The sequence below is a fragment of the Amblyomma maculatum genome, chromosome 1 (genome assembly GCF_055883805.1).
Source record: "Amblyomma maculatum isolate TAMU_Amacu chromosome 1, ASM5588380v1, whole genome shotgun sequence".
Lineage (NCBI taxonomy): Eukaryota > Metazoa > Arthropoda > Arachnida > Ixodida > Ixodidae > Amblyomma > Amblyomma maculatum.
Genome location: NC_139344.1, coordinates 220,227,164 through 220,238,519, shown reverse-complemented (window position 1 = coordinate 220,238,519; position 11,356 = coordinate 220,227,164). Strand labels below are relative to the sequence as shown.

The following is an 11,356-nucleotide window of genomic DNA, read 5'->3' as shown; positions in this document are numbered from 1 at the left end:
TCCGAATTTGTAACCCAATTAGTACAGTTTACGCTCTTAATAATTTGTAAGACGCTTAAGCTTCGCCCTAACAGTAAACACGATAGCGCCTTTAACCCCGTCTTTCTATTCAATAATTTTTTAAACTTTTTGTTTTATAACTTCTTAAATTTTATTACTTTAATACAGTACACACAACAAACACACGTTAGTAACTAACACACAACGCGATCACTAGGTATCCCTCTGGCACACATGACTCTTCGTGGCCTATACGTTGTGTGCCTACCTGGCATGCAGATGGCTCCTATCACTTTGCGTGAAACACGATCTTTCTTTTGATTTCAGTGGAGGGGTTGGCGCTTACGCCATACCCCAACTACCAAAAATTTAATGCTCCAGCCTCTCCAGTTTGGAGAAGTGGCGGGCATCAGCCGACCGCAGTGCAATGGACGGCCTCCACCCGGGAACTCGGTCTTCTTGAGCACCGAAGTTCCAGCTCAATGTAAGATGTTATCTGTCGGTGCCAGCAGAGACCAGGTCTACAGCATCCGCCAATATTGCTACGGTGCGGACAACTTTCTTAGGAAAAAAATATTCTTGACTACCTGGCTTCCTGTTGTGGAAACGAGACGTACGCAATAGGTAGTGTAGGCTGCGCACCTCTGAAAATTTAGTATGTGCGAAAACACGGAATTTTTCCGATAAATGTTATAAATGAAGGGCTGTTTTGCTTTATCTTGGTTCGCTTCAAGAGCGATGCACTTGGGCACGAAGCCGCGTGCCCACGAGATCACCTCGCGCTCTGTTCGCAAGCCACGGCCCGGCGCCAGACAAAGATGAAGTTTGCACTATAGGCGACACAGCGCGAGGAGCTCCGCAATAAACTCCCGCGGTGGTTATGTGCCGTTATCACTGAGGGTTTCATCACTATCATCAGTCCGAACCCCAACGTTGGTAGAGTGGTTCTTCCTCGACTTAGCTCTGACCAGGGTACGGAGTCCCGCGAGTTACGTGCTTTGTACAAATTTCAGCTCCCGGAGGAGCCTTTTGGGCATGTGAATTTCCTTTCACCATTGGTTGATATGATCGAGGCGCTTCTGTAGGTGTTTGGGTGAGTAGAGTGTTGTGGAGGTTGGATGAAGCTGGGTGGGGGAATTGGGAGGGTGGAGGTTGGCATGTGGGTGGTGGTTGGACGCCCCTAGGTGACAAAAGCTCTGAATATGGACCCTTAGGGTGTCCAGGAGCTGGAGGCTTTACAGGCCAACGACAGTTCCGGATAATTTTTGCTAATCGTTCTAATTCGCACGCAATAAAGAAATTAGCATGAAAGGCTTTAGCCCATTTCTGCGAGATAGAATACAACCAAAAAAAAAAAAGAATAGGGGGACGCTCAAGCTGCCTTAACACCATCTTTTCATTGTGCGAATTCCTTTTATATTTTCATGAGGAGGTTGTTTTTGGGAAACCAAGGCGCCTTATTTGTCGCACTCTTCATGGATTTAAACTTAAAATGAAAGGCGTACAATCGGAGATACAGTCTTGGTCGAAAGTTCTGAAGCCAAACAATTTTCGTATCAACCGCAAAAATGAAGCTTTCGTTAAAGGCAAGAGTGCATTGAAATGCTTTGATATTATAGTTTCGGACAGCAATAAGAAACCACTTCCTAGCATTTTAAAGTCCCTTAATCCTGTAATGTTGAAGTTGCGCTACATTTTGCTCCTGAAACGAAAATCCTTAGGCTCCAGGACTTTTGACGAAGACTGCACATACGTGGTCGGTTCGAATCGCTGTCGCAATTAACCAACAGCCTCCGCCTTGACTCAAGCATGGGTGACAAATGGGAAGTGAAATTGTCTGACGTCACTATGAACGCTGCACAGAGTACGGTTGCGTCGAAAGTTTGGTACCAAATAACGTCCACATAGCCTAGTTCGATCCCGCCGGTCTGGAATAGTATTTCACGCGATGACATTAGCGGCCGGTTTCTTCTACAATGACATATATATATATATATATATATATATATATATATATATATATATATATATATATATATATATATATATATATATATTGCGAGCCCTCCACGGATCTTCTTTCATTTGTACATGCCATGATCTTCTTCTTCCTCTTGTACATACCATATCATCGCTTGGGTTTTCTCCATCAGATTAAACGCTGACACGGCATACCTTGCCTTGCCTTCACGACCTTGCCGTCTGGACCTGGCCTTCTTTCACAAGTGGTGGATGTGCTGGGAACTAACGTGAGAAAGTCACGTGAGAAAGTCATTGCCTTCGCCAGTCGGACCATGGCTGCAGCTGAGAAAAACTACACCATTACCGAGCAGGAATGTCTCGCCGTCGTCTGGGCTGTTCAAAAGTTTCGCCCTTACCTAATGGTCGGTATTTCACAGTTGTGACCGATCACCATTCTCTTTGCTGGTTATCTTCACTGAAAAATTTGACAGGCAGACTTGGCCGTTGGATTCTACGCCTGAATACCATTTCGACGTCGTTTATAAATCGGGCCGCCAACACCTAGACGCCGACGCTCCTTCTCACTGCCCGGTTTCGGAATCAGCCTCCTGTTTTTCTTCACAATGCATTTCCACCTCTGACCACAGCTGATCATCGCTTCCACCGACGCATATCACTGCAGTTTCTTTTGACGACTCTGAGAACAAGCACGCTCTCCGCTCACAGCAATTAGCAGATGCCTACTGTCGGCCCATCATCGACTGCCTTATCGGCGCTTCGAGCCCACCCAACGCTAGGCTTCGCCGACAGCTTCGCAATTTCAAGCTTGAAGATGGCATACTACGCCGCTACGTGTATTATCCTGATCGAACTCGCTGTCTCCCAGTCGTACCGCGTGTGCTTCGCCCACGTATACTAGTGGCTTTCCACGATGACGCTACTGCAGGTCACCTTGGTTTTAACAAAACATACGACCGCGTGAAAAGACGATTCTTTTGGCCTGGCCTGTCTACCACCGTAGCTAAATACGTTGCTTCCTGTCACCTGTGCCAACGTCGCAAGTGGCCGACTTCTTTCCCCGCTGGTCTCCTACAGCCCCTTCCTGTCCCGCCACACCATTCGACGTAGTCGGCATCGACTTATATGGTCCCCTACCTCTCTCCAATGGGGGTAACCATCGGATTATAAGAGCTGTCGACCACCTTACACGCTATGCTGAGACGGCCCCTGTACCGACTGGTTCCGCTGAAGAGGTAGCTAATTTCTTTTTGAGGTCAATTGTATTGCGTCATGGCGCTCCTCGGGTGCTTCTAAGTGACCGCGGGACGGCCTTCTTATCGACAGTCGTATCCGAAGTTCTTCGTGCGTCATCCACCCTCCAGAAGACAACCTCAAGCTACCATCCCCAGACTACGGCCTGACTGAGCGATTTCACCGCACCCTATCGGATATGCTATCCATGTACATCACACCGGATCATCGAAATTGGGATACTGTTCTACCATTCGTCACATTCGCCTATAATACTGCAGTACAGCGGACTACCGGTTACTCCCCATTTTTCCTCGTTTTCGACCGCCCTCCCACTACAATCCTCGACACTTCCTTCTTCTCTACGCCAGACTACTCCTCATCATTACCAGCCCAGTTCTTATCCCGTGTGGCCAGATGCCGTCATCTTGCCCGCCTCAACACAGAAGCGTGCCAGCAAGACCGCAAGAGTCGATACGATTCGAAGCATCGCGTGGTCTCAAAACGTCCTGGTGACGAAGTACTGCTCTATACACCACTGCGCACCCCTGGCCTTAGTGATTAATTTCAGCATTGCTATCTTGGTCACTACAAGGTAATCAACCAAACTTCCCCAGTAAACTACCATGTCACACCTGTTGATCCCCCAGCTGACCGCCCGTGGAAATGAAATTGTTCATGTATCTCGCTTGAAGCCGTTTGTGCGCCGCAGTACATCGGTTGGTTAGGCGCGGCCAGGCTGGCCGCTTCCGACCCTCCGGGCAGATTGTGCGAGCCCTCCACGGATTTTCTTTCATTTGTACATACCATGATCTTCATCTTCCTCTTGTGCATACCATCATCATCGTCCCGCGGCGCCGGCTCCGGCGCGCGCTTGGGTTTTCTCCATCAGATTAAACGCTGAGACGGCATACCTTGCCTTGCCTTCACGACCTTGCCGTCTGGACCTGGCCTTCTTTCACAATATATATATATATATATATATATATATATATATATATATATATATATATATATATATATATATATATATATATATATATATATATATATGACGGGTGGCCTTTCACATAAGAATTCATGGTAAGGAGTAAGTACGAAATATTGTAAAGGAAAATATTAAGAGAGCTGTAATTAGGCGAGTAACGAAGTCTATGCATGTGGAAAAGGGATCCGCTATAGGAGGGTCGACCAACGGGAGCCGCTTAACTCGGGCGCGTTAAATGCAGAGCATCAATGCTCCGCCAAAACGTGCGTTGGGAAATTAAGCTGGGCCACTGTGGTCAAGACGCTCGGCTACTAATCTGGAGTTGCCCACTTCGAGCCCGACCGCGGCGGAGGCGTTTCGATGGAGGAAAAAAGTGAAGGCGTCCATGGGCTGCGCGACGTCAATGCACGTTAAAAACCCCCAGGTGGTTAAAATTATTCAAAAGGGCTCCACTACGGAATTTCTTCCAAACCTACATTTTCCCCTTTCGCTTACGGCGCGGGTCAGGTGGAGCGTGGAGTGTGACAGGCTCGAAGCCTTTCCTTTCCTCCGAAGCAAATTACATTTTACTTTCCATTGTTGGTAAGCGTGCTATTGCCAGGATAATTTATCTTTTATTCTCTTTTTTTTTCTTCGAAACTATATATTCATTCTCCCGTAGATTCACTGAAGTCAAGGCTTGACAGGAAATATTTCACTGCTTTACCACCGGGAAACAAATTTAAGGAAGATGGAGAGAGAAAACTTGGGGGGAAGGGGGTGGATAAGCGGGTTGGTCGCAGTTATACGAAGAATAAGAAAGGTTGTACACGGTTCGACGTTTTGAATTAGGGGGACACTCAGACATCGCCTTAAGAGTGAGACCACAGCACCTTTAACAACAATTCATAATTCCGCGATTTTGTATCACATTTTGGGGGACACATGCGCTTAATAAAAGTCAAAATTATTCGGCGAAATCCAGGGAGGCGAAATCCGAACTTGTATCCTGATCCGTACAGCTTACGCGCTATAAATGATTAAGACGCTTAAGCTTCGCCCTTATAGTGAAAGCACCTTTAACACCGCTTTTATATTCAACGATTTTTTTTTCTTCAACTTTTAGAGCACAGATCTTTGGCGCCCGTTCCTAGATTTAGCGTCGTCGTCGCTGTCGGCGTTGTCCCTCGTAACCAGCTCCGCAGATGCGGCAGCGCGCGCACATTTTCTGTGGACACCTGAACCGCAGAGAATCGGTGTGTTGATTTATAGAAAGGAAAGGCAGAGTATCTGTTGTATTCGGCTATTTAAAATAATAATAATAATAATAATAATAATAATAATAATAATAATAATAATAATAATAATAATAATAATAATAATAATTGCTTAAGAAGGGAAAGGCGCAGTATCTGTCACACTTGTTTCTGTGGACACCTGAACCGCGCCGTAAATCGAGGGAGGAAGGTGTGATTGAAAGTAGAAATAGAAGAAAAGGAGCCGTAGTGGAGGGCAACGGAGTAATTTAGACCACCTGGGGATCTTTACCATCGCACAGCACACGGACACCTCTTCGTTTCGCCTCTATAGAAACGTAGCAGCCGGCTGTCGGGATCGAACCCGGGTACTCTGGCATGGTAGTCGGGCTTCGTACCACTGCACCGCCGTGGCGGGGCAGCCATTTAACGGGCACATGGTCTTGACTCGCTAGCGGCGTGAGCGACATCAGTCAGTCGCTGGTATCTCTTCGCCGCACAAATATACTATGGGCCCAAGTGCTGCCTCCTGCAACCTCCCGATAACTTAATTGCTCTCTACATTTCTCCGACCACAAAGCTTCCTTCATGGCAGTCAAGAACTGTTAGTGGAGTGTTTCCTGACGGAATATGAGTGAACAATAAAATAGTTGTCCGCAATTGTACATACATGTCTTGCTCGAAATCTTTGCCTCAATCTATCGAAAAAGGTGAAACAGCTGAAGAGCTGCGCTCAAATTTCGCATTTGGAAGTAACGTAATCGTCGGACGTTATTTTATTTTCATTTTAATAAATTTTGTTACTGTAACATCAGTACAACCCATAAACACAAGTTGGTTACCCATACGTACCACAGTGCGTTCACTAGTTGACACTGTAACACGTTTGGCACATATGCAGATGGCCTGGACTCACAATTTTGACCTCTTTGAATCTTGCCAATTTGTTAGCAGTGTGAATCGGGGGGTTCTGCTGCCCAAACAGGAGGCTTCAAGGCAGCCGCAGGACAATAAGGGCATCCACATAGGATTGCTCTGTAGGGCTGTGGAGCAGGACCAAGATCATTACCGCTATCACTTTGCGTGAAACTCGATCTTTCTTTTGATTTCAGTGCAGGGGTTGGCGCTTACGCCATACCCCAACTACCAAAAATTTAATGCTCCAGCCTCTCCAGTTTGGAGAAGTGGCGGGCATCAGCCGACCGCAGTGTAATGGACGGCCTCCACCCGGGAACTCGGTCTTCTTGAGCACCGAAGTTCCAGCTCAATGTAAGATGTTGTCTGTCGGTGCCCGCAGAGACCAGGCCTACAGCATCCGCCAATATTGCTACGGTGCGGACAACTCCCTTTCGAACAAATGTCCCCGACTACCTGGCTTCCTGTTGTCGAAACGAGACGTACGCGATAGGTAGTATAGGCTGCCCACCTCTGAAAATTGAATATATGCGGAAACACGGAATTTTTCAGATAAATCGCATAACTGAAGGGCCGTTTCACTTTATTTTGCTCCGCTACGAGGGCAACGCTCTTGGGCACCGAACCGCGCGATCACGAGATGTGCTTGCGAAGAGCCCCTCGCGCCGCGCTCCTGTCGCCAGCCACAGCCTAGCGCCGAACAAGGAAGAAGTTTTCACTATAGGTGACGTAGCGCGAGGAGCTCCGCAATAAACTCCCGCTGTGGGTATGTGCCATTATGACTGAGGAAATAATCACCACCATCAGTGCGGACCTCAACGTTGCCGAAGTGGTTGTTCTTGAGTTTAGCACTGACACATTCGAGCACAGAGCCACGCGGTCACGTGGTGTGAAGAGCGAGTTCTGCCGTCGAAACAATACGTGTGTTTAGAGGCAGGCGCGCTTCATTGACTGGCTACACTTCCGCAATATATCGCAGGATGCCTTCGACTGAAAGCCACGTAGACAAGAATAGAATTGTCATACAGAGGCAGAAAATAAGCACTGAAAGCCTTTGCGCTAGCACTGCACTCACTACCCATTTACAAATAGATTTAACTAGTGCTATCTGCATGGCATCGCTTGACAATGCCGCAAACATCGGACCTTATTCCAAACCGTACCCTCCCGTACGGCGGAGTGTCACCTCGCTAGAATTCAAGCGTAGCCTTCACCGCGAGCATAGACTAGCCACGAGGCCACTTATGTCCATAATAATGACTCTGCCTGGCAGTGATACTATTTTCTAAAGCTTGTTACCGATGCCAACTGTCGAGCATCGAAGTTGCCGGCGTCGGAGTTGGGAGCGAAGAATCACGGGCATGGCTGTGACATGTGGTAGTTGTTTGGCTTGCATGTCCGAACGCTGATAGCTTGAAGGGATGCCTGACATCCCATGACCACTTGACATGGCCCATTTGGCAGGCACTGCCACATCGAGATTTGCCTCTGAGACTGGAGGGTGAGCATCGGCCGGTGCACAGGGGAGCAGGGAGGGAGGAGGGGCGGTCGCCCCTAATCCTTTAAGGGGTCGCCACGTACGCGGCGCCCCCATAGCTTTACTTTGTCGGACCTGTGTAGTACGTCGTTTTGAAAAGTGCAGGGTTATGGTCATGCAGATTTTTATCCTATACTGGCGACCGAAGTGTTGTGCTGTTGTGTTCCAAGCCACCTTCTCATCAGAATAGCAGGGGATTCAATTAAGGAACCGTTTTGAGTAGCGCGTCATCGAGTAATTTCCAATTCTGTATCGATGGCGAAGCTTGTTTTGTTTCTCAAGCGCAAAATATTTTGTATGGGTTGCTATTCCGTGACATCAAACTCAATATTTTTAGCCATTTCTCATTTTCACGCTGTGTTTAGGCTGTAGAGGCCCTGGAAGGGTAGTAATCCTTGCAAAAACGAGCATTCACAAAGACTTTACAGACCGTGGAGAACTTCTGGAGTCAACAGCTTTCACACGGGTTGTTTGTTGACTGTGGACAACAAGTGTAAAGGAAATGGATATCTACCTTTAGTCAACAGCGTAGTTGTTGACTAACATTTTTGAAAAGTTTGTTAACCATGTTTTGACCTATCTAAATACATATAGTTGTTGACTAACATGTGCGTAAATTTTGTTGACTATGGGTTGCCTGGCTGAAACATAAACAAATCATCTTCAAAAATTATCTGGGAGACCTTAGTTCATAGCTTGACTCCATTAGCTTTTTTTCTTGCAAGGGATTTTTCTTTTGCTTCCTTTATTGCTTTTTATCTGCTGATGAGTCTGCTTCCATGTTTATTTCATTTTACCCTTCTGGCATAAAAGACAAAGACGCGTTGCAAATAATACCACATGTTTGGGTTTTCATCTCTTCAGTGTACCTGTGGCCGCGTTACGAAGTAATCCCGTAGTAGCTTGCTTATTGGCATGGCGGTACAGTGTGTTGTTTTCTGACTCTGCAATGAGATCTTTGTGTTTATGCTCAAATAATGTCAGATTGTTGCAATACATTTTCTTCGAAATAAAAAAAAACTGATCAGACCTGCCTCATATAATTTGAATTATTTGCAGATAAGTCACGTGGTTACTGCTGTACAATAGCTGACGTAGGATGGTTATACAGCAAGATTGACATTTTGTGTGCAGTCAACAACTATGATACAACTTGTAAACTCCACAACAGTAGCACACTCAGTCAACAACTTGAATGTTAATTGCGGAATTGGCACTGTGTTGACAACCTGTGCGAAGTCAAACATCAGTACACCAAGTCAACAATTCAGAGTGTCACTATTTGATAGGTTTGGACTAGATATCAACAAAATTTGTGTGTCCTTTATGAGAGACATTTACTGATTGACCTTACGTAAGTAAACAACTTGAGCACATACTTTACAAACTCATTTTGGTGAGGGAATGCGGGGCGCTGCGGTGAAACTTGGCTCCCCATAATGCAGAATCCTGCTCACACCTATCAGGGTGAGAACATATTTATTGCGTTATTGCCATACTTTGGCACACCAAAACAAAACCTACATGAACATAAGTGCAATGATGACCCCAGTAACCGGCTAGTTCTTCCTGGCAGGCACTGTCAGGTTTAAAATTATCTCACCGGCCTCCTGCCTTCACGAACCTTGCATTCTGAGTAAGACACAAAGCACCTAACACATTCAGGCACGTTTGTAGGGCTCGGTTAATTAAGCGGGACTATATAAAGTTTACGGGTAGCTTATCACGTCAATGCGTGCTATGCTAAAGAGCGAGGATGACATATTGGAGAACAAATTAAGGCAGCAGCAGTTAGTGGAGTAGCGAAGTACAAGTAGGCTGAAAGAAGCTTCCGGAAGGGGAGTCGACAAACGGGAGCTATGCGCGTCAACCGCAGAGCATCGTTGTGGAATGAACTGTGGCTCAGTAGTCAAGAAGATCGGCTACTGGGAAGGAGTGTTCGAGATCGAATCCGACCGCGGCGGCTGCGTATCGATGGAGGCCGAACGCAAAAGCATCAGTGCATGTTAAAAAACCCCAGGTGGCCAAAATTATTCAAGAGTTTTTCAGTACGGAATCCCTTTCAAACCCACAATTTCCCCTTCTCTTACGGAGTGGTTTTGGTGGCCAGCGAGTAGTGAGATAATTACGAAGCCTTTCCTTTTCTTTTTCGAGCCTACATTGATTTTCCCGTAGATTCACTACAGTATAGGGGCTTAACCAGATGTAATTGCTTGATTTTACGCAGGGGAAAAAAATGGAGGTCAATGAAGGAAGAAAACGTAGGGGGAGGAGGGGGAAGGGCTAGTTTAAGCATGTCTTGAACATATTTATACGAGCAAGGCTGTTGAACATGGTTCTGCACGATTAAGAAAGGTTGTGCATGGTTTGGCATCTTGAATCAGGGACTCAACCTTCGATTTAAGAGTAATTAACCATGATAGAACCTATAACGACGCCTTATGATTAAGCTGACGACATCTGCATCTGGCCTTCTGGTTCGACGCGCCCACAACTACGCGCGAGATTGCAACGAGCTTTGTCATCGACATCGAAGTACTTACGGTGTCAAAGTTTGCTTTTAGCGACAGAAAAGTGTCCAGCGATCGCATTTACGGATAAATGTGTCAGCCGCTACCCGATTACTCTTTATGGAGTCGTAATACCATACGTATCCAGGCACAGATTCTTGGGAGTAATTATTGACCACCGATTATCTTGGTCGAAACATATTAATATGGTGAAGAAAAGGCTAATCAATTTTTGCCATGTACTTTGTATCATACCTGGCATCAAATCGGGTCCAACTGAGCGCTCCTTAATACGGCTTTGCGAGACTCTCTGGGTTGGCTACATCCGGTACAGACTCACAGTACTCTCGAGTATGAGCATTTCTGGACTTTAGAGAGCGTGCAAGCGCAGGCACTGAAAATATGCCTTGGACTGCCCATCTGCACCTCTAACAAAGGCACAATTGAAGATTCAAAGATTCACATGCTCGCCCAATATCCATATCCTTGTCACACGAACAACTTCGTGTATATTTAGGAGCACTTACAACACACCGTTTTCACCCACTGAGCAAGATTCTGGATGAGCGCCCGAACTGCAGTTTTACAAGTACACTCCGCCGCCATCAATCGCAGGTACCAACACAATATGCCCTCCCATATCGTCCAGCCTAACCACCATGGGTGGTGGATAAATCTTTAGGGTACCTTCGTGTTCCCGGAATACTTAAAAAATCAATGGTGCCACGTAGTGCTCTAAAACAACTTACTCTGGCGCACATCTGGTCAGAATACGCTAAATATATAATCACGTATACACCGACGGCTCTGTGACAGCACAGGCATCCGCTTCAGCTGTGGTCATACCAGCTCAGAAAACGACTCTACATTTCATTTTGGGACATACTCCTACATCAACTGCGGCTGAAACTGTAGCCATTCGGGAATCTATTCGCTACATATGTGGGGAACCATCTCA

The 11,356-nt window shown here is 46.4% G+C and overlaps 2 non-coding genes across 2 annotated transcripts; both read right to left on the bottom strand.

Annotated features, from left to right (window-relative positions):
* Positions 1-329: 329 nt before the first annotated feature.
* LOC146205661 (U1 spliceosomal RNA) lies at positions 330-492 on the bottom strand. The gene has a single exon (XR_014704605.1). It is a non-coding gene; the product is annotated as a U1 spliceosomal RNA (small nuclear RNA).
* A 6,058-nt stretch (positions 493-6,550) lies between these two features.
* On the bottom strand, positions 6,551-6,713 carry LOC146205660 (U1 spliceosomal RNA). Its single transcript, XR_014704607.1, has one exon. It is a non-coding gene; the product is annotated as a U1 spliceosomal RNA (small nuclear RNA).
* Between the last annotated feature and the right edge of the window lie 4,643 nt (positions 6,714-11,356).